This window comes from Peromyscus leucopus, chromosome 5 (assembly GCF_004664715.2).
Source record: "Peromyscus leucopus breed LL Stock chromosome 5, UCI_PerLeu_2.1, whole genome shotgun sequence".
In the NCBI taxonomy this organism is placed as follows: Eukaryota; Metazoa; Chordata; class Mammalia; order Rodentia; family Cricetidae; genus Peromyscus; species Peromyscus leucopus.
In genome coordinates this window covers 5286522-5307640 of record NC_051067.1, presented here as the reverse complement: position 1 = coordinate 5307640, position 21119 = coordinate 5286522, and the positions used below count along the sequence as shown (strand labels likewise).

General features: G+C 47.5%; 1 protein-coding gene across 1 annotated transcript in view; it reads right to left on the bottom strand.

The window, feature by feature from the left end:
* The window catches only part of Slc28a3 (solute carrier family 28 member 3), a 56069-nt gene that overhangs the window by 34293 nt on the left and 657 nt on the right, over positions 1-21119 (bottom strand). The window lies entirely within an intron of this gene.

Genomic DNA, 21119 nt, shown 5'->3' with positions numbered 1-21119 from the left:
GCAAAGTGAAAAGATACGGAGTCAGAGCCCAAACACAAATGTCCTTCAGTGAAGATTCCAGGAAGGATTGGCAGGAGGCCAGCTTCAGGGTTCAGATGAGGCACCTGATTCAGGGAACTGCCAGGGAATTGTGGGCTCGTAAGGAAACAGATGAGTTTTGCTTTATTTTGCTCTGATGGGAAAGAAAGATCCACATGCTGCACACTGAGGAAGGACAGACAGCTTCCCACCTTTGGCTCTGACTGCAGAGTCAGTACCAGGGGACTTGGGTGTGGACCTAACATTTCAGCAGGGCAAGTGAATCACCCAGCTGAGGGACCACCCCTCAGGGAGGCAGCTCCACCTTTAAGCCATGCTCAAGCGATAGGAGAAATGATTATCCCTTTCCTTCCCAGAATTCCTGGTCCCAGTGTGGACATGGGCATGAGCTCCAACTCTGGAGCTTCCTAAATTGGAGTAGTTCCGAGGCAAGCGCTTCCCTCTCCATCTCTTTTCTGGCCACAATTTCTCTAAAGTTTCCTTCTCTTTAGGAAGGAACATGTTGCTCACCTCCATGCCTGTTTAACTCAGCGGCACGGCCTCTTCTTTCTCTCTTCTGGGTAGAAGTTCCATGCCCCAGGGCTTCAATTTTAAACTCTAATAAAACTGTCCTTGTGTGTCTGTTCTTAAATAGTCTTCCTTCCTTCCTTCTTCCTCCTCTTCCTCCCTCCTTCCTTTCTCCCTCTCTCCTTTCTCCCTCCTCCCTCCCTCCTTCCTTCCTTCTTCCTTCTTTGTGGCCCTGGCTGTCCTGGAACTTGCTATGTAGACCAGGCTGACCTTGAACTCACAGAGATTCTTCTGTCTCTTGAGTACCCGGATCAAAGGTGTGTGCTACCACTCCCACCTTTAAATTCTTGTAAGGAGACTAAGACTCCAAGCGGGTGCCGCAATCTGCCTGTAACATGTGGCTTCTCTGGTGGGTCTCTCAGGAATTCCTGGTGACGGAATGGGAGGAAATGCAGCGTAGGTATACAAAGAATGGGGAGAGGACAGAACAGTGGCCGTTGCACTAAGGGCCCTCTGGGCTCTTTACTATTCTGCATTCATGGATTCTTACATGTTCCTTAACATTTAAGTTGAAAACAACAGGCTCTAGGATTACACGTGTGAATAAAATCAGGGTCCCTAATTTAAAGATGCAGTAAGGAGAGGATTGAGGGGAAAACTTCAGCACCGGCCTGAACCTGAACCCTGAGACCAAGGGCAGAGCACCCCCTCAGCACACTAACTCTCCCCTGGACCTTGGGGTTTTTATTTGTAACTGTGTGTGACACTCCGCAGACCATATCGTTCTAAACCTCAGTTGTTTGTCCACACAACAGCGTTTTCTTTCTGGCTCTTTCCAGAATCCTGAGATTTTCTCCCTGGAGGAGCTTCAGCGTTTTGATGCTGACCATGCCTGCCACCTGCTGGCAGCGTCTGAAATCTTTGCTGAAGGACTCAGACTGTGGGTTTAAATCGATGATCACGAAAAGTGCGTGTGATCGTGTGTGTGTGTGTGTGTGTGTGTGTGTGTGTGTGTGTGTGTGTGTGTGCTGCCTTACACACTCACAGAGAGAACCCTAAATGGGTTTTCTCTTGTGTTCTGGGATTGCTCTGTCCAATGGACTCACTCCTTGGTCTTTATATTTCCAGGAAGACAAAGGCCTCCCACTCAAGGATTTAGAACAGAAGTAAGGGTTATTGTGGGTGTGGGTGGGTGAGTGGAAAATGACCAGCTTCTCTCTAAGTTGGAACTGTGGGTTTATAACAGAGGCATCTATCACTTATTAGCCACCATTTCTTTCTGTCTATTTAATAAGTCAGATTACTGACACCTTTGATTCTCACACCTATAAGCACTACCTTCTCAGGTAGAACCTCCAGGACACTGACTGGAGGAATCACATATATGTTTCAAAGCAATGGAGCAGAGGCTGAAAACATGCATGCATACATGTAAATAAAACTTAAAACATATTTAAGATATTGAAGATTAATATCTTATCAAATATATTTAATGAGATATTAAACTGTATTTCTGATAGAACATATTATACATCTCCATTAACAGTTGGACTGGCTGGTTTTGTGGTCAACTTGACACAAGCTGGAGTCTTCAGAGAGGAAGGAGCCTCCGCTGAGGAAATGCCTCCATGAGATCCAGCTGTAAGGCATTTTCTCATTTAGTGATCAGTGGGGGAGGGCCCAGCCATGGTGGGTGGTGCCATCCCTGGGCTGGAGGTCCTGGGTTCTATAAGAAAGCAGACTGAGCAAGTGATGGAGATCAAGCCAGTGAGCAGTGCCTGTCCATGGCCTCAGTCAGCATCAGCTCCTGTCTCCAGGTTCCTGCTCTGAGTTCCTGCCCTGACTCCCTTCAGTGCTGAACAGTGATGTGGAAGTGTAAGCCAAATAAACCCCTTCCTCCCCAGGTTGCTTTTTAGTTACAGTGTTTCATTGCAGCAATAGAAACTCTAACTAGGGTAACAGTTAAAAAGGTACAAGGACAATAAAACTCCAGGCAATAAAACCCAAGGTCCAGGGGGAGAGTGTATTGAATGCTCTGTCCTTGGTCTTAGTGAATGAGCTGTGCTCCCCTCAGGCCCAAGTTGAAGTCTTCCCCTCCTACCCTGGGGAGACAAAGACAGGTGGATCTCTGTGAGTTTGAGGTGAGCCTGGTCTACGTAGTGAGTTCCAGGACAGCCAGGATTACATAGCTAGATCCTATTTCTAAAATTTATTATTCATGAGTGCTTTGCTTCATGTATGTGTGCAATGCTCATGGAGGCCAGAAGAGGGCATCCGTGGAGCTGGGGGTTCTGGGAGCTGAATGGTCCCTCGGCAAGAGCAGTCAGGGCTCTTAACCTCTGAGCCGTGTCTGCAGCCCAAGAAACAGTGAACAGATTCATCTGTGAGCATGGGAGCACTTTCATTTTATTTGTACACAGCAGGAAATCTCAGTTTTGCCTCTGGAGCTGTCCACACTATAGTCTGGAAAGTAAGTTAGAGTGAGAAGCGTAAGCGTGTCCGGGAGCAGAGGCTTCAGCCTGTCACCATTTAGCTTCTTAAGCAGTAAGTGAACAGTTTGAACATTCTTCTTAGCTGTCTAAAGTCCTACTTCATGGTTTCTCTCACAGGGTTTTGCTTTTCCCCACTGGAATTCACAAGTCCTGGTCGTATTTCCATGAAGTGCACGGCTTCCAGCACCAGGGTGCTGCTGTGTAGTGTCCACTAGGGGGCTCCACTCCACCAGGGCTGTTGGGACAGTGACTCCCACACTCCACCCTGACTCCAGCAGGCTCTGCCAGCGGGACCAGCTTAGGAATTAACATGCGGAAGTGCTGGGCAGCCAGACAGGCACCTCGGTCCTCACCAGCCGCTTTGTGTTCCACCTCCCAGGCACAATACGAAAAGATGGAGTTTTCAGGGGAAGCTAGCTCCTGGTTTCTGGTCAAAAGAATGGAACCCTGGGGCCAGAGAGGTGGCTCAGTAGTTAAGAACACTGGCTGCTCTTGCAGAGGACCTCGGTTCAGTTCCCAGCATCCACATGGTCAACCATCTGTAAGTCCAGTTCCAGGGGATCTGACACCCACTTCTGGCCTTCATTGGCACCAGGCATGCACATGTGTGCACAGACATACACTAAGGCAAACATTCATACGAATAAAATAAACCATTTGTGTGTGTGTGTGTGTGTGTGTGTGTGTGTGTGTGTGTGTGTGTGTGTGTGTGTTTTGAGACAGGTTTCTCTAGGTAGTGCTGGCTGTCTTGGAACTTGCTCTGTAGACCAGCCTAGCTTCCAACTCATAGAGATCTACCTGCCTCTGTCTCCTGAGTGCTGGGATTAAGTGTGTATCACCACACTTGGCTTTTTCTTTTCTTTTTTCTTTTTCTTTTTTATTAAAAATGTATTTTTAAAAAGGAATCTAAGTCCTACCTCTGGCCTTGGTGGAGAACAACATTCTGCTGCCCTAAAAGTGAGAACGTTCTATGTATGTATGAGGGCCATTCTATGGCCCTCTCCCTTAAGAGCTGACCCAGCTGGATCTGCCAATCACCTTGCTAGAGCACCCCACTGATCTATTTGAAAACTGTATTGATTTATGACTGTGTTTGCTTTGTGGCTGTAAAAACTTCATGAAACTTATCACATTGGAATACAGAGTTTGGGGTAACCTCAATCCGTGTTCCTAGGTTATTTGGCTCCAGAAGAAACAACCTCTTCCCCTTTTTTTGGTGAGAACTATTTTTTTCCTTTTTATCAATCTGAACTATTTCAACTGCCACTGCCATGAAAAACAAACACAAATAAGTACTGGAGAACGTGGTAACTGCAAGAAACTAAAGACACATAACCAAGTCACTTGTGGTGTCAACTTGATGGGACCTGGCGTCACCTAGGAGACAAGCTTCCAGGCACACCTGTGTGGTATCAGTCAGGTTGACTGAGGTGGAAAGACCCACGCTAACCCAGGGCAGCCCCATTCCACGCGCTTGGCTCCTGGACTGAGGAGAAAGTGAGCTGAGCACCAGCATCCATGTTCCCGATGGTGGGTGTCATGTGACCATCTGCTTCAGGCGCCTGCTGCCTTTATGTCCCTGCCATAGATTGTAAACTCTGAGCCAGAGGAACCCTTGTCTCCCCTAAACTGCTTTTTTCGTTTGCTAGTTTTTGTTTGTTTTTGAGACAGGGTCTCCGTGTAGCTCTGGCTGTCCTGGAACTCACTGTGTAGACCAGGCTGGCCTCGAATGCAGCCTCCACCTTCCACGCTGGGATGAAAGGCGTGTCCCACCAATGGGCCTAAACTGCTTTTGTCAGAGTAGTTTATCATAGTGACAGGAAGAGGGATTAGTAAGAGATATCTGGGGACACCTGAGAAACAGAACCGCAAACAACCCACTGGGTGTTACTGAACTGATGAGTGGTGTTGCTTTTCCTGGTGATGAAGGAGCGATCAGCCTTCTTGTGAACTCAAAAGGGAGTCCAGAGAGACCAACAACAGCAAAGTCAGACGTGATGGTTGTGGGCATGCCTGTGTGTGTGTGGGCAGTTGTGTGGTTTTAATCATGTGGAGGTGGTTAATGACAAAGACTAGTTAGTTCCTTTTAAACCTTCAACCTTTCTGCAGGTGAAAATTATTTCACCCATTCTTCCGCAGTAAGAGACCCGAACAACCACTAACCTGGCTGCTAAACGCTGTGGGCACAGAAGAGGCAGAGGATTCCTGAACTCTCTGGAGCAATGAGAGAGCTTCCTTGATGTAGTGAGCCCTTCACTAGCCCTGAGAGGTAGAGAGAACTTCTCTGCCCAGAGCTGACTTAACCCTTTGCAAAGGTCCTGGGAGGCGGCCTTCCAGTTGGCCAGAGGAAGAGCCTGACTTGAGTAAGTGCCAGTTAGCAAATCCTCCTACCCTTTCCTGCTTTTTGCAACTTCCACACCTCTGACTGGGCCTGAACCTCTCCCTGTTTCCTCATTCTTCCTCAGAAGGCGACTCACCTCTGCAAAACTGAAAGCTCAGGCTAGTTCACGAATGCAATCGGTCCTCACTGATTGTACTGATATCAGTGTCTTGCTTTGTTCTTTGGGGGAAACTATCCAAAGCTCTGAATCCATCCTCCTCAAGCGACTGATCTCAGGTATCGCTCAGATGCAACTGGAGGTAGAATCTCCATACCACTCACTGTCCACACCACAGACTTGTCTTACACCCCCACAGGACGATTATAAAAGACAACAGTCAAGATTCAGACGATGAAGTAGGTGTGAATCAAGAGGACATTCCACTTCAAAAAGGAAAAGCCAAGCATAAGTAGCTGACAGCTAGTGCCACTTTAAAACTAATGGGGCAAATGTGCATTAGTCACATTGATTTCAATTTTCAGAAATAAAAGATTTGCACAAGCCTTACCACTGTCTATGGTGCTATCTGTAACACCCGGCACATGACTATGATTTGACCCAAATAAATCTTCAACACACAGAACTCATACAGGAGAGACCTTGTCTCCAAAAGACCAAACAAACAAACAAACAAACATCCCAAACCAAACCAACCAAACAAAACAACAAACTTCCCCCTCCAACCAACCAAACAACCAACCAACCAAACAACCAAATAACTAACAACAACAACAAAAGAAAAAGACAAAAAACCAGTGCTCTTAACCACTGACTCTCTCTACAGCCCCTTGTATCTAAGGTGGTTCTGGGTTTAAATTAAAGCAACTTAGGAAGGAAAGGATTTATTTTCCTTACACTTCCACATCATAATCAGTATTTGAAAGAAGTCAGGACAAGAATTTAAACAGGGCACAGTGCAGGAACCTGGAGCTTCCCTGGAGGAAGCTTACTCCCATGGCTTGCACAGCCTGCTTTCTTATGGAACCAAGAACCACCAGCCCAGTGGTGGCCCCACCCACAATGCACTGGGGTGGAGCCCATCAATCACCAATTAAGAAAATGCCATATAGCCAGGTCTTATGGAGGCATTTTCTCAATTGAGGTGCCCTTTTCTCAGATGACTCCAGCTTGTGTCAAGTTGACATAAACTGGCCAGGACAGCAGGGTCCCCAAGAAAAGTGGGGTTATGTGGCAAAGTGATGCCACTGAAAATCTTACCCTGTAGAATCATTGTTTTTCTGAAAAGTCTGATGTTACAGAAAGACACAAATAGGTTAGTCTGTTTCTGACTTGGTATGGTCATGACAGTAATCCTCCTGCCTCCACCTCCCAAGTGCTGAGACTACAATATGCATTGCTATGCCTGGCTCTCCCTTTATTCTTAAAGGTTGGTTGACTTCTGTGCCCATCATTTGTGTTGGACTGTGTGCATAATGATTTCTGCCTGATCTAATTTCCAGTACTGTTTCTCGCCTTTCTCTGATTTAGCTTGGCCTGTTTGATGTAAAGGAAGATATTCCCATGAAAACTTCTAAAATATATTCTGGAGCCGGGTGGTGGTGGTGGTGGTGGTGGTGGTGGTGGTGGTGGTGGTGGTGGTGGTGGTACACACCTTTAATCCCAGCACTCGGGAGGCAGAGCCAGGCAGATCTCTGTGAGTTTGAGGCCAGCCTGGTCTACAGAGCGAGATCCAGGACAGTCACCAAAACTACACAGAGAAACCCTGTCTCAAAAAACCAAATATATATATATTCTGGAGGGAGAGGGCCAGAGAAGTCTAAAAGCAGTCTGACCATGCTTCTGCTTCTCTGTGCCAGCCACGGCTTGCTGTGTTTCTTCACATGGCGTTGCCGAACCTCTTCACTGGAGTCCGAATGTGTGGCCTTTCAGTCTGCCCACACTGAAGTCTTTTTCCCTTTGAGGCTCCTGATGGAGTCTGAGACTAAGAATGTTTATATGTTGTCTAATATTCACAGGCAAATGACCCCAAGATGGTAACAACACTTGTCCGAGACACTATTTGGAAAGATATTTTTCAAAAACTGAGAACAGAAAGCATGGCTTCAGTTTCTCTCTCTCTCTCTCTCTCTCTCTCTCTCTCTCTCTCTCTCTCTCTCTCTCTCTCTCTCTTTCTCTCTCTCAAAACAGAGTCTTATACCCTCTCTCTCAAAACAGAGTCTTATACCCTCTCTCTCAAAACAGAGTCTTATACCATAGCCCAGGGTTTTTACCTTCCTGGCAGGAGAGCAGTAGAGAAGGTATTTCAAAGGGAGACACTTTTGCTATCAGATTATCTAACAGAATCTCATGCCCAGGGCAGGGAAGCCTGTTGTTAGGCAGAGGGGGAAGAATTTACACACAGTTCTGATAGCAGATCATCACACTTGACTGACCAGAGCAGACACAGGGGAGGTCAAGGGTCAATGACGGTAGGGACACATCTTGGCTGGGAATGCTTAATCACACACACACCCTCTTGCCCTTGCCTTACACCCAACTCATACCCACATCAGAAGATGCCTTGACATTTATCAGTTGTTCCTCTTTCCACTGTAACCACACTGAAAACAGCTCATTTCTCTGCTTTTCACCATTTATCTCTTTAATTGGCGTACTAGGGACAGGTGGCTGAATCTAACTTGTGGGGGCTGGCAGACCAGTGTAGACCCTAAAAACTCCTGCACCAGGCTGGACCACGCACACACTGTTCCCCTACCTCTGCCTCCCAGGGGCTGTGTACTGCCTGCTCAGTGGTCTTAGTCCTTTGCTCAAGTGAGACTAGGCTAGGACGTCAGGCTGAAGTGGAGGGGTACAGGAGGGGGGTACAGGTGAGGCTGAGACAGTGGCGGTCATTACTGACGCTTTCAGCCCATAACTTCCTCTCAGATTATGGCTGCTTCTGTAACGATCGACTGATCTGATTATCACAATTTGGTTTGAGACAAGATTTGTCCATATAGTAAGTTCCAGACCAGCCAGGGCTACATAGCAAGTCTCTTCTGTCTGTCTGTCTGTCTCTCTCCTTCCTCCTGTCTTCATTCTCTTTGAAAAACAAATATCAAACGCATGTTATAGGTTGGGACTTACTGCATCTTCAGTGACAGTCACTGACCTCCAGTTACATTTGGAAAACAGTTCTTTTGTGGAGATTTCTAAATTAACTTGGCCATGTCACCTACATCAAAGAGTTGATGATTAAATAGATATGGGACCTCATGGCATGTATTTATATACCATAAAGACTTTAAGAAAAATGTTTGCCGGGTGGTGGCACACGCCTTTAATCCCAGCACTTGAGGCAGAGGCAGGCAGATCTCTGTGAGTTCAAGGTCAGCCTGGGCTACAGAGCGAGGTCCGGGAAAGGCGCAAAGCTACACAGAGAAACCCTGTCTCGAAAAACCAAAAATAATAATAATAATAATAAGAAGAAAAACGTTTGCCTAAATAGGAAATAGGTAGACATGACCAGGCCACAGTCGGTGTCAGTTGCGAGTTCGACACACCTGTGAAGAAGGAACCTCAATTAAGAAAGTGCTTCACATCCACGGCCACAAGTTAAATCTGATGGAGGCAAATTTCCAGTTGAGGTTCCCTCTCCTGGGTGTGGCAAACTGACAGTTGAAGCTGTGACCTACTCCAGGCCTCTGAAGAGTAACTCCAAAAGCCCTCCCAGGCACAGCTGGGAGCCACGCTTGGCCCAGACCTAGTGGCTCAGGGGCTTCACACCGAGTGGACCGATTAAGTCAAAGCTGGGTATGGACACAGGGTGGTGGCACAGGCCTATCATCCCAGCTCCTCAGGAGCGGGGTGGGGAAGCATCATGTGGCATCTTCACAGGCCTCACACCAGGGACCCCAGGGGTTGTTACAGGCAGAAATTGACATTCTGAACTCAGGTAGCAGTCCAGCTACAGGGTGTGAAATCATTGCTGATACTGGAGCATTTGCTGAGGCTGGGGCTTTACACTCATTGCTCAAGAGTGCTGAGGCAGGGGTGGGGCCTGTTTCCCCAGGGGCTCCTGGTTTGGGGCTTTCATTTCTCCATAGGACTATAATGCTGGGCATTTATTCACCTATTTTCTTAATTTTATTTTGTGTATGGGTATTCTGCTTGCATGTATGTATGTGCACCATGTGTGCCCCTGGTGTCTGTGGAGGTCAGAAGAGGGAATGGGGTAATGGATGGTTGTGAACAACCACGTGGGTGCTAGAAACTGAACACACATCCTCTGTGTTCAACAAATGCTCTTAAGCACTGAGCCATCTCTCTAGCCCTTCACCTAAATTTTTAAGAATTTATTTTTATTTCTAATTATTTGTATGTGTGTGGGTCTGCATGTGAGGATGCGCATGTAGGTTTGCACAGAAAACAGAGGCGTTCAATACCCAGAGCTGGAGTTACAGGGTGACCCTGGTCCCATTTCTCTGGAGTAGTTCCTGCCCTTAACAGCTGAGACATCTTTTGGATGAGAAAGAAGTAGAAAAGTTAGAAAACCTGCCTGAGTAATGTGAGTGTGCATGCATGTGTACATGTATGTGTATGAGTGTATGTGTATGTATGTGTATGTATGTGCATGTGTGTGTGTGTGTGTGTGTGTGTGTGTGTGTGTGTGTGTGTGTGTGCACGCACATGTATAGGTGTGTAGTTGCAGATCCAGGCAGCCTGAGTCAACTCTCCTGCACAGCCTTTGCTTTTCCTGCCTCACAGTGCATGGCTTTTCTCTTTCCCATCTGTGGTGCCTCCTGTTTCAGAAGTTAATCACTGTCTTCCTGTTGGCAAGAGGCCACTTGTCATATCCAGCCAAGGTCTCTGCCACACTGAGGACAGTCAGTACCTGGAGCACCGGCAGCAGCCTTCCCGCCCCCCCAGGCTGCCCTGGCTCAGTTCCCCTAGAACTTTCTTCCTCTTCTGACATGAAGCCTGTATTTTACAGGGGAACAAGGAAGTAGCCGTGTGGGCCAAGAGGATGCTGGTGTTTGGTGGCCCCTGGGATGTCGTCTCTCTGTTCTTCCCTGTTGATCTGTTACCATTCACCAAGCATCTGCTGCTCTATCTCCTGTGCTTTACCTGTGCTGGCCGGTGTCTCAGTGAAACGTTTCCCTTTCAGAGCTTCCTGGCCCTCACACTAGGCCAAGGCTCTCTAACTTCCTCTTTGCAAGTATATCCCTGACCTGATGGAAACTCTGAATTCAGTTACTTTAATTAGAAATATTCAGCCAGGCAGTGGTGGTGCACACCTTTAATCCCAGCACTCGGGAGGCAGAGCCAGGAGGATCTCTGTGAGTTCGAGGCCAGCCTGGGCTACAGAGTGAGATCCAGGACAGGCACCAAAACAACACAGAGAAACCCCATCTCAAAAAACCAAAAAAGAAAAAGAAATGTTCAAGGTGGGTGTGGTGGTGCACGCCTTTAGCTCCAGCGTGGCGGTACATGGGGGTGGGTGGCAGGAGGGCTGGGGGGCACTGGGGAGGCAGAGGCAGGCAGATCTGAGTCTGAGGCCAGTCTGGTCTACAAAGCGAGTTCCGTGACAGCCAGGGCTGCACAGAGAAACCCTGTACATGTTGTAGAACTCACAAAGCTTTAAAGTCATGAGATTGAAAGAGAGGGACACTGAAGGAAGCTGGGGGACTGTCAGGGGACAACCCCACAACCCTACAGCGCCTGTTGGTTTGGTACCCTCCCGAAGATGGGGAGGTGAGGAGAATGTGTGACCCATCTTGGTCTCTTTCGGACTGTGACTGACACTTTTCCATGGCATAAAGAGCTTCATCTCACATTAGCAGGCTGCTTTCTGATTGTATTTCATGGAGAATTCGTACCACCACTTTAGTTCTTTATCATTCACCTTACTAGTTTATTCTAGAATGTTCTTGAGTACATAGAATATAGAAGTTCAATTTTAAGTCTGTTACTGATTGTAGAAGCTTAGGGCCAGGATTTTGTAGTCAGCAAGGTGCCTTGAGGTAAGTCAGAGAACATGGGTCGGGCTGCTGTCTGCCTCCCTTTTCTACCCTGTCCACTTGCAGGATCAAAACCCTACCTTCCCATCCCAGATCTGATTCTTCTTCGTAAAATAAAATATAGGAAATAGCTCAGGCGGCAGCATCCTGTGTGTCCTCATCAGTGTTTCTTTCTGTCTAGCACCGGATAGCTGCTTAGGATAGTTTGACTGAATGAAAGTATATAAAATGTTCATTTGGCACAGGTGGAAACAGTGACTCCCTGATTCCAGGCAAGGTGAAGGCCCCACCTAAGCCGGGAATACAATTTTGCACACACACACACAGAGTGGTACTAGTTTGTCATTGCTTGGTGATAGCCAAACAGAGGCCTTCTGTTTGTGGTTCCTGTGATGCCTGGCACGGTGTCAGGCCTGGCACGGTATCAGGACTCACTCCACTTCTGATGAATTCGTAGGTCACACTTGAAGTCAAACAGCTTTGGCTCTCAGAAGCCAAACAAAAACAAAGGTTTGAGGGCCGGAGAGATGCCTCAGCTAAGAGCATGAGCAGTTGGTGTAGAGGCCTGGAGTTCTGTTCCTAGCATCCATGCGATAGACCAGCCTGACTCGTCTTCAAGATAAAAGCCATTTTGTTACAAGGTCAGAGGGAGTTTGTTTCTCTTTGCTGCAAACTTCAAGCTGACCGACCGCGCTTTCACCTGTTTCTGGAATCTGACTTGCTCCCCATCCCATGGAGTTTGACTCACCCCTCAATGTACTCTATCCTGATAAGGTTTTCTGCCAAGGAATCTTGAGATATCTCGAGATGTTCTGCCAAGACGATCCGTCAAATAATCTAGTCTGCTGTCTGCTTCTGTAAAATTTGCTTGCCAAGTCCTTACGTTACCAAATTCCTTTGAAAATCCCCAGTTGGCACTTTTTCCCTATAAAAGAGGCCTGAAAAGTTAACCCACACTGCCCTCTTCAATCCTGCTTTGGAGAGTTGCTCCTATGCATAGTAAATAAAGCTCGCTTCACTGGCTTTAATTTGGGTGGTGGTTTTCATTCTCGCTCAGTGGGATCAATACATGCAGGGTGGTTCACGGGTGCCTGTAAGTCCAGCCCAGGGGGATTTGACGCTTCTGGCCTCTGTGGACACTCACATGTTCATACCCACGCACAGACATGTGCATACTTTAAAAGCAAAGGTTTGCATCACAGAAGCAGAAGACCAGAGGGGGAGACGCCTGTGAGGTTCCTGGTAGACATGGGCTCTGTTCTTGGACAGGCCCACAAAGCTCTGCTTTGTTCCCTGGCAGTGGACAGAGGCCGGCATAGGACCATCCTTCTCTCTTTGGTAAGAAGCAAACAGCAGCGGTGCTCGGAACCTCAGCCCCACCCTCCTCCTGACAGAACACGCGAGTGCTCCCACCTCCAGATGTGCTCAGCACTGCTCAGCACTCTGAGGAAACCATCAAAATTACTTATCAGAACACTAGGGGAAAATGACAGCCTTTTGAGGCCCAAAGGGTGTTTATCAAGTAATATCTCAGTGCAGCCAGCTCTGAGACGCCTTGTGCCCCCTATTTCTGGTCTCTCTTCAAGACACAGGACAGTCTTGTGAAAATACTCCTGCAGCCTCAGAGGGTAAAATACATTAAATCTCCCCCAGAAAACTGCCAGTATTTAACCTGCCTTTAAGGTTCTTAATAGCTCCTGGGAATGAGTTGTCCAAAAAGGGCTTTGGAAAGTGTGTGTGTGTGTGTGTGTGTGTGTGTGTGTGTGTGTGTGTGTGTGTGTATGGCTGAAACCCATTTCTCCCACTATTTTTTTTTTTTTTGTCTTTTGTTTTTTGAGACACGGTTTCTCTGTGTAGCTTTGCGCCTTTCCTGGATCTTGCCCCGTAGTCCAGGCTGGCCTTGAACTCACAGAGATCCGCCTGCCTCTGCCTCCTGAGTGCTGGGATTAAAGGCGTGCGCCACCACCACTTCTCCCACTATTATGAAACCAGGGCCTTCCTAGTGTTAATATTCTGATCTGCCCCTTGAAATCCCACCCCTTAGCTCCACCCTGCATCCTGACGTAAAAGCCTCATTCTAAGGAAAAACTCCCTTTCCTCTCTCTTCCGCTTTCCTCCCACAGAGGTGTGCACCCTTGACAATCCCCCTCTCTCCCCCTCTTCCTCTCTTTCCTATCTTTCTCTTCATTTATTATAATAAACTCTCCACGTGGATGCAGCATCTGGTTGTGAATTACTGGCCACTGCTTCCATGCCTGCATGGCATGCATCTGCCCAGTCCACCACTGCATCTGCCCAGCATGTTTCCCTACGCGCACAGGATAACCTTGGGGTGTCCTCCCCCACCCCTGTACATTAATTCATAACACCCATGCTAGGTAAGTGCTCTTCCCAGACCACAGGCTTAGAAAAGCTGCAGACATCCTGGGAGAATCACATATAGCACATGGACCAGAAGACAGATTACAAAGAGTTAATTCAGTCCAGTCACCAAATCACCAATGAGAACAACCAAACAACAAACCGCTCAGAAGGCAGAAGCAAGTTCATTGCAAGTTCAAGGCCAGCCGGAGCTTGGTACTGAGCTCGAGGTCAGTCAGGGCTACAAAGGAAGCCCCTGTGTCAAAAACAAATCAAAACTTTAGTGATGAGTGGGAAATCTGTTTTCTAAAACCCACATTATTATTATTATTATTATTATTATTATTATTATTATTATTATTAGTTTTGATTTTTTTGTTTTTTCCGAGACAGGGTTTCTGTGTAGCTTTGGTGCCTTTCTTGGAACTCACTCTGTAGCCCAGGCTGGCCTTGAACTCACAGAGATCCTCCTGCCTCTGCCTCTTGCAACACTGGGATTAAAGGCGTGCGCCACCACCTGGCTGCCACATTATATTTTTAAAAGTCCAATTTTAAATAAAAAATGTATGAGACACACAAATAGATGAGATGGTTCGTACCGAGGCTGTCGGACTTACAAACATGTTATGGTCCCTATTTTAAATGTGTTCAGAAAGCTAAAGGAAATTAAGCTTAAAAGAAGACTAGAGTCTGTACTAGAATAATACCCCAGCTAGAGAATATCAATAGAGAGATTCTGAGGGCTGGGGATGTAACTCCGCTAGTAGAAGCCCTGGGTTCCAGCTAGGTGTGATCGCTGCACCAGGAATTCCAGCAGAGCAGGAGACAGGAGGGTCAGAAGTTCAAGGTCATCCTCAGCTGCACAGCTTGGGCTACATGAGAATTTGTCTCAAAAAAAAAAGGGCACTATCTAAAAATTAATGATTGGCCATGATGATAAATACCTTTAATCCCAGCATTTAGAGTTGGAGGCAGGTATAATTCTATGAGTTTGAGGCAATACTGGTTTACATAATGAGTTCCAGACCAATCAGGGTTACATAGTGACACCCTGTCTGTGCTGGCTAAATTTATGTCAACTTGACACAAGCTAGAGTCACTGGAGAGGAGGAGCCTCAGTTGAGAAAATGCCTCCGTATGATCAGGCTGTAGGCAAGCCTGTGAGACATTTTCTTAATTAGTGATGATATGAGAGGGCCCAGCCCATTGTGGGTGGGGCCACCCCAGGACTGGTGGTCCTGGGTTCTATAACAAAGCAGGCTGAGCAAGCCATGAGGAGCAAACCAGTAAGCAGCACTCCTCCACGGCTTCTGCATCAGCTCCTGCCTCCAGGTTCCTGTGCTGTGTGAGTTCCTGTCCTGACTTCCTTTGATGACGAACAGACATCATCCACAGTGTGTGCTGTGGAAGTGTAAGCCAAATAAACTCCCTCCTCCCTGGTCATGATGTTTCATCATAGTAATAGTGACCCTGTAATAAATAGTGACACTGTAATAAATAGATGAATCAAAAACAAATACGTAAAACTTATGAGATGAAGCTAAATGAGTGTCTAGAGGGAAATTCAGAGTTTGTAATTGCTTGCCCTACAGAGAAAAAGATTTTAAATCATGGTATGGAGAAATGGCTCAGCAGTTAAGAGCACTGTCTGCTCTTCCAGAGGACCCAGGTTGGACTCCCGGCACCCACCTGGAAGCTCACAATTGTTCATAACTCCAAATGAGGGGATCTCACACCCTCTTCTGTCCTCTGAGGACAGCAAACATGTACATGGTGTACAGACACACGTGCAAGCACACACATAAAATAGACCTAATCAATAACCTAACAGTTCACAGAAAGAAACTCGAAAAGAACAGCAAACTGAACTGGACGGAAGAACTAGTGATTAGGAGAAGGGATGGAGTCTGGCTGCGATGGAGTGCTTGCCTAACATGCTCAAGGACCTGGGCTCAAAAAGCAAAGCAAACCAAAGCAAAAAAAGATCAGAACAAAGGTAAAAAGAGACAAACTAGAAAAATAGAGTAAATCAATAAAACACCAAGTTGGTATTTTAAAAGGAGCAAGTGACAGCTGTTTAATAGGCTGACAAACAGAAAGAAAATAGAACCAACTAGACTCAGGAGCGCAAGCCAGGGCATCGTTTGGGCACCGAAATAGAGTGCTGAGGGAGATGGTCAACCACTGTGTCCAACAGAACAACCTGCCCTGTGTTCTCTGCCCAGGACTGGGAGTAAGAGGGCCTCTCAGAAGGAACCATTCAGGAGTGTTTGAGCCTGGAAGGCCTGAGCCCAAGTGCTTTTCCTGAGGGGTCAGGGAAGTGATTTTGTTTTCAGTCACTTAGGTTTCTCCCCAGATGAAAGTTAGTGTAGACACATTCATGCCCATTTTAGGAAGCAGTAGACTTTTTAAAAACGTTCTTTACCAATATAAATAATAAATAAAATGGACATAAAGACGAGAGGGGACATGCTGACATGTTACGGCAGCAGGGAGGGAGCAGAGAAGGGGAAGGTGTGGATATGATCAGGAGAATTGTGTGTGTGTGTGTGTGTGTGTGTGTGTGTGTGTGTGTGTGTGTGAAACTGGCAAAGATTAAATAAAAATATTAAGAAAACTTCCTTTACTGGAAGTCACTGGTCAGGAGCCAGAGGATCTCTGAGTTCATGGCTAGCCTGGTCTACAGAGTGAGTTCCAGTAGCCAGAGTTGCTACATGGAGAAACCCTGTTTCAAAAACAAACAAACAAACAAACAAACAAACAAACAACAACAGCAAGTCACTATCCTGGATTTTATACTTCTTAGTTCATGTGTGGAAAGGCTCAAGGCCGGTCTAGTTAATCTTGTCCGGAGCCCTGAGAAGAACCCCTGAGCAGCCTGCATGTGACTTGTGACTGGTTAAGATGCCGGCCCTCCTCTATTCTGTGTGATTCCACCCAGCCGTGAAGTCATCTACACCTGTTTTCCAGCTGGTCACATCCTTGCCGGATGGACTCACTCTCCTGAGCTCTCTCCAGTTTGAACTCTGCTGAGCAGGCTTTCCAAACCTGCCTGGCTGGGTCCCCACCCTATTCACTGAGTCATTCGGCTGGTGCTCAGGGTTTGCAGAGTTGAGGTGCAGTTCCAGACTCGGGTCGTGCCCCAACCTTGCCTAAGTGGGTCCCACCCAGCTGACTTTTTGTTTGTGTTTTGTTGTTGTTTGTGGTGCTGGGCATGGAACTCAGGCCCTTGTGTGTGTCAGGCAAGCCTTCTACCCTGAATCTGAGGGTCACCTGTGGTAAGGCTGATGCTCGTGCACAGGAGGAAGAAAGTTGAATTAGGGTGCTAAGGGATACCTTTTAACAGAAGCGTTCTTTCAAAATTCTGCCTGGATTGTCACCTTTGGAAACTGAGCTCTGTGCGACTTCCCCGAGTCAGTTCTATCTCCTCTGGATTTTCTCCCACTTCCTCTGAGTTTGAGGAATTCTTTCAGATTTCCTATTCTAGAAAGTGTACCAGGTGTTGATACTTGACAAACGTGTTTATGGAGTGGGAAAAAGACTATCTTTAAAGAAACAGAAGGGTTGGAAATGACTCCCCATTTACACTGTACATTAAACCCAGTTTCTGGGAAACTAGAGACCTCAATGAGATGGAACCCAGGACCTGGTACATGCTAAGTAAGCGTATGTCACTGAGCTATAGAAGAGCCTATTTACCTTTCTCCCTCCCTCCCTCCCTCTCTCCCTTCTTTCTTTCTTTTTGAAACAATTTTTAGACAGGATTACACCACATTGTGTAGGCTGACCTCAAATTCACCATGATGCTCCTGCCTCAAGCTCCCAATCCTGGTATTTGCCTGTGGCACTAAGTCCGTTTATACTACATGTCTACTTTGGGAGACTTACTCACTCAAAAAGTCTCACTGTGTGGCTCAGGCTGGCCTTGAACTTGCTATTAACTCAGGATAACATTACACTTGTGATTCCCCATCTCAGCCTCCTGAGAGCTGCGTTACAGGCTTGGGTCACCACATACATAGAAAACAGCTTACTATTTACTTTTTCAGTGTGTGTGTGTGTGTGTGTGTGTGTGTGTGTGTGTGTGTGTGTGTGTGTGTGTGTCAGAGGACAACTTGCCCCTACCATGAATGGAACTCAATCACCAGGCGTGGCAGCAGCCCCCTTTTTCTGCAGGCTGTCTCTCGGGTCCCTCCAGAGCCTTTCCTGCTGCAGAGTGTGGGTCTTTAGCTTACAGAGGGAGGCCCATCCTGCTCCCCACATCTCACTCTGGCAAGCCCAGAGACTGGCCTACACTGTCTAGTCTGTGTAAAGAGGGTATTTGTACAACAACAATATTGCCTGATGATGTATATCTCAGTGTGCTGTGTTAATTGATAATTGTATAATTGTATTGCCACACACCCACCAGAGTGGCCGAACTCACACAGTCAACTGAAAACTGTGAAGCTGAGGAGAAGAAACAAGAACCCACACCCTTCTGATGGGTCTAAATTGGCATAATCATCTGGGAAGCCAGTTTGGGGTTATTAGTGTTGAAAGTATCTGGGCTCAGTTAGTAGCGTGCTTGCTCAGCATGTGCAACATCTCCCTTTGGTCCCCAGGACCACTTAATCCAAGCTTTGCCGCACACACACCTCATCCCCGCCTTAGGAAGTAGAGGTAGGAGGATCATAAATTCAAGATCATCCTCAAGTACACAGAGAGTCAGAAGCTAGCCTGGGCTATACGAGACCCTGCCTCAAGACAAAACAAAAAGCAAATACCAGGGCAACAACAACAAAAAGTATAGATGGATTTCAGTGTCACGTCCTAGCAATTCCACTCCTAAGCACAACCCAGAGTGAATTGTTTCTGGTGTTCCAGGAGGGTGTGCAAGTGTGTCCAGTCCTACACTGATTTTAGAATCTCCAAGAAAATCTCCACCATGATAACGCACATGTCCGTTCACAGTAATATTTATGGGACAGAGAGCTTACGTCAATGCAACTGTAGGGACTGAGAATAGCCCACAACATGACTGTGACTCTTAGAAAGCCTGCCACAGAGGCTGGACAAAGCCTCCGATTTGGTATCCGTGTGAAGACAGCAAAGGATGCATTTTGTGTTTCTCGCTGTAAGGTTTAAAAGCAGCGTGGATGTTGTGTAGGATCCGTAGCTAGAGGTTACTGGTGTCAGCAAGGGAGAGGGGCTGGCCAGGGTCCGCTCTGTGTGGGACTTCGGGTCGCCACGCCTGGTCCTCCCGGCCACTATGCCTTTCTTTCTGTGGACCCTCTTTCCTATCCCCGACGACCCTCACACTGATCTGACTCTGCTCAGCCCTCCTAGTGGCTCTCCCTGCCTCCTTCTCCAAATCCTCCAGCTTCCTCATTCTTTGAGCCTTGCCAGAGGATCTACACCTTGATGGAGACACTTGGGATCTCAACCAACAGGCCTCAAATGGAATTCATCCCTTCCCTTGACCCAGCCTTACTCTGGATGTCTTTGATAAACAGGAGAAATCTCTGACATCCTGGGCTAGAAAATTTCACTTTCCCCCGCCACACCACCAAGTACCACTGTTATTATTATGTTTATGCTATGTGCCAGGCTCTGTTTTCCACAAACACATACATGTGTGTTACACGTCCTTCTTTATAGTGCAGTATACTCGAACCTTGGGTTTTCTCAACAGTTCCAGTACAGGTAACATTCTGATCCTATCTAAGAGAGGAAAACTGGAAGTTCAGAGGGAGACTCCTACACACCCTGTCCCCACCCTGCTCTTCACCCTGGAGCGGCTCATTCCCTGTCAGTGCCTGGACTGTGGCACCTGCCCATGCCTGTGGCCTGGTCTCCTTGCTGGTGTCCCATCCACACAGCCATCCTTCAATAGGGTCACAAAGAGCATCTTTGACAATCTGTCACTGGAGATTTCCTCTTTAGCACTTTGCTCAGAGACCTCATCATTGGGTGCCACAGCCTCCTCACGCCCTGCGCTCCTGCCCCACCTCTGCTGGGACTTGCATTCCTCTCTTATGCCCCCGGCCCCTCGGACAGACAGCTCGTGGCCTCGTCGGACGGCCCCACCTGAAGCCCTCCCTCCCTCCAGGGAGCCCTCATGCTCCCCAGTAGGTTCAGCTCCAACTCCACACTGGTTTTCAGGTCCTTTTTTTCTGTTGCATCTTTCTGTGAGTTGGTGCCCTACTCTGCTTCTTGAGGGCAAAGGCTATGGCTGTCTGCTTGAACCGGCCTTCCCACTTAGCGATGGCCACATTTAGGGTGGCAGGTAATGGTTCTGCTTAGCAAATATGGGTGTACAAAAATCCCCCAACTCCTGGCAAAACAAACTTTGGAGGAAGGAGTAACTTGGACTCTGTTTGCCAGGGGTGGTACCTGCGCTGTGAGAGAACAGGAAGGGTTGAAAAAAGAAATGGAACCGTCCCCGGACCTTCTGTCCGCGTAGCCAGCTACTGGTGACACAGACCTGCAGAGCCCTCCCCCAATCGCTGCCACCTCCACCAAGCTTCCTTTCCCTCTGAGTGGCAGCTCCCTCCCGTGTTTGAGCTCCCTTCCCTTCGTGCTTATGACAGCACCTTTCAAGGCTGTGCCACCGTTCAAGCATGCCAGTGTCCCCCAAGAGTGTGCCAAGCTGACTCCGTGCTCCTGGCCTTCCTAATGCAGCCCACAGGTTTCCCTCCCATGGTGCACCGGGAAGAGACCTGAGCCAGCGGCCCTTTAGCAGGGAAGTCTTCGTAAATAAAGCTCAAGACAACAACCCTTGTCTTCCATGAACTCTCCATCTACTTCTAGTCACTGCAATAACTTACTGACCCAAAAGCCCAGTCCCTTGTCTTTCCCGGTCACATCTGCACAGTACGCAGCCGCGTGGTAAAATGGTGCACATGCCCTGGTCTTCACACACCACCCCTGCAGACTCTCCACCTCTTTTTTTCTGAGACACCATACACGAGCAATTTAAAATGCTAATAAAAATTGTATGATTTTCCTCCTTCCCACCAACTTGTCTTTTACCAGTTTAATGTGTAGGACTCCTTATACCTATAAACCACGGGCTGGGAGCCATTGTGACTACTGATAGACAATCAAACCTGGTCTTCCGGAACTTACAGTAACTTGGTGGTGGAAGAGACCTGGCTCATGCCAAGCACTTCTACCTTCCACTTCTTGGGCTGGCATTTAAAAGTTGTGTTCTGCCCATTAAGTGCCCATGAAGCCCAAGGGTTCCTGAGTCCTGCTTAGGTCAGCCTCCTATCTTTTCAAAACTCTGTTGCTCGACAAATAAGGAGCAATGCAAATCCAGGTTCCCGGGCAGGGCGAACATTACAGCAAGCTCAGATACTGACCTCCCTCTTGGGCCACCTGTGGCACCCAGCCCC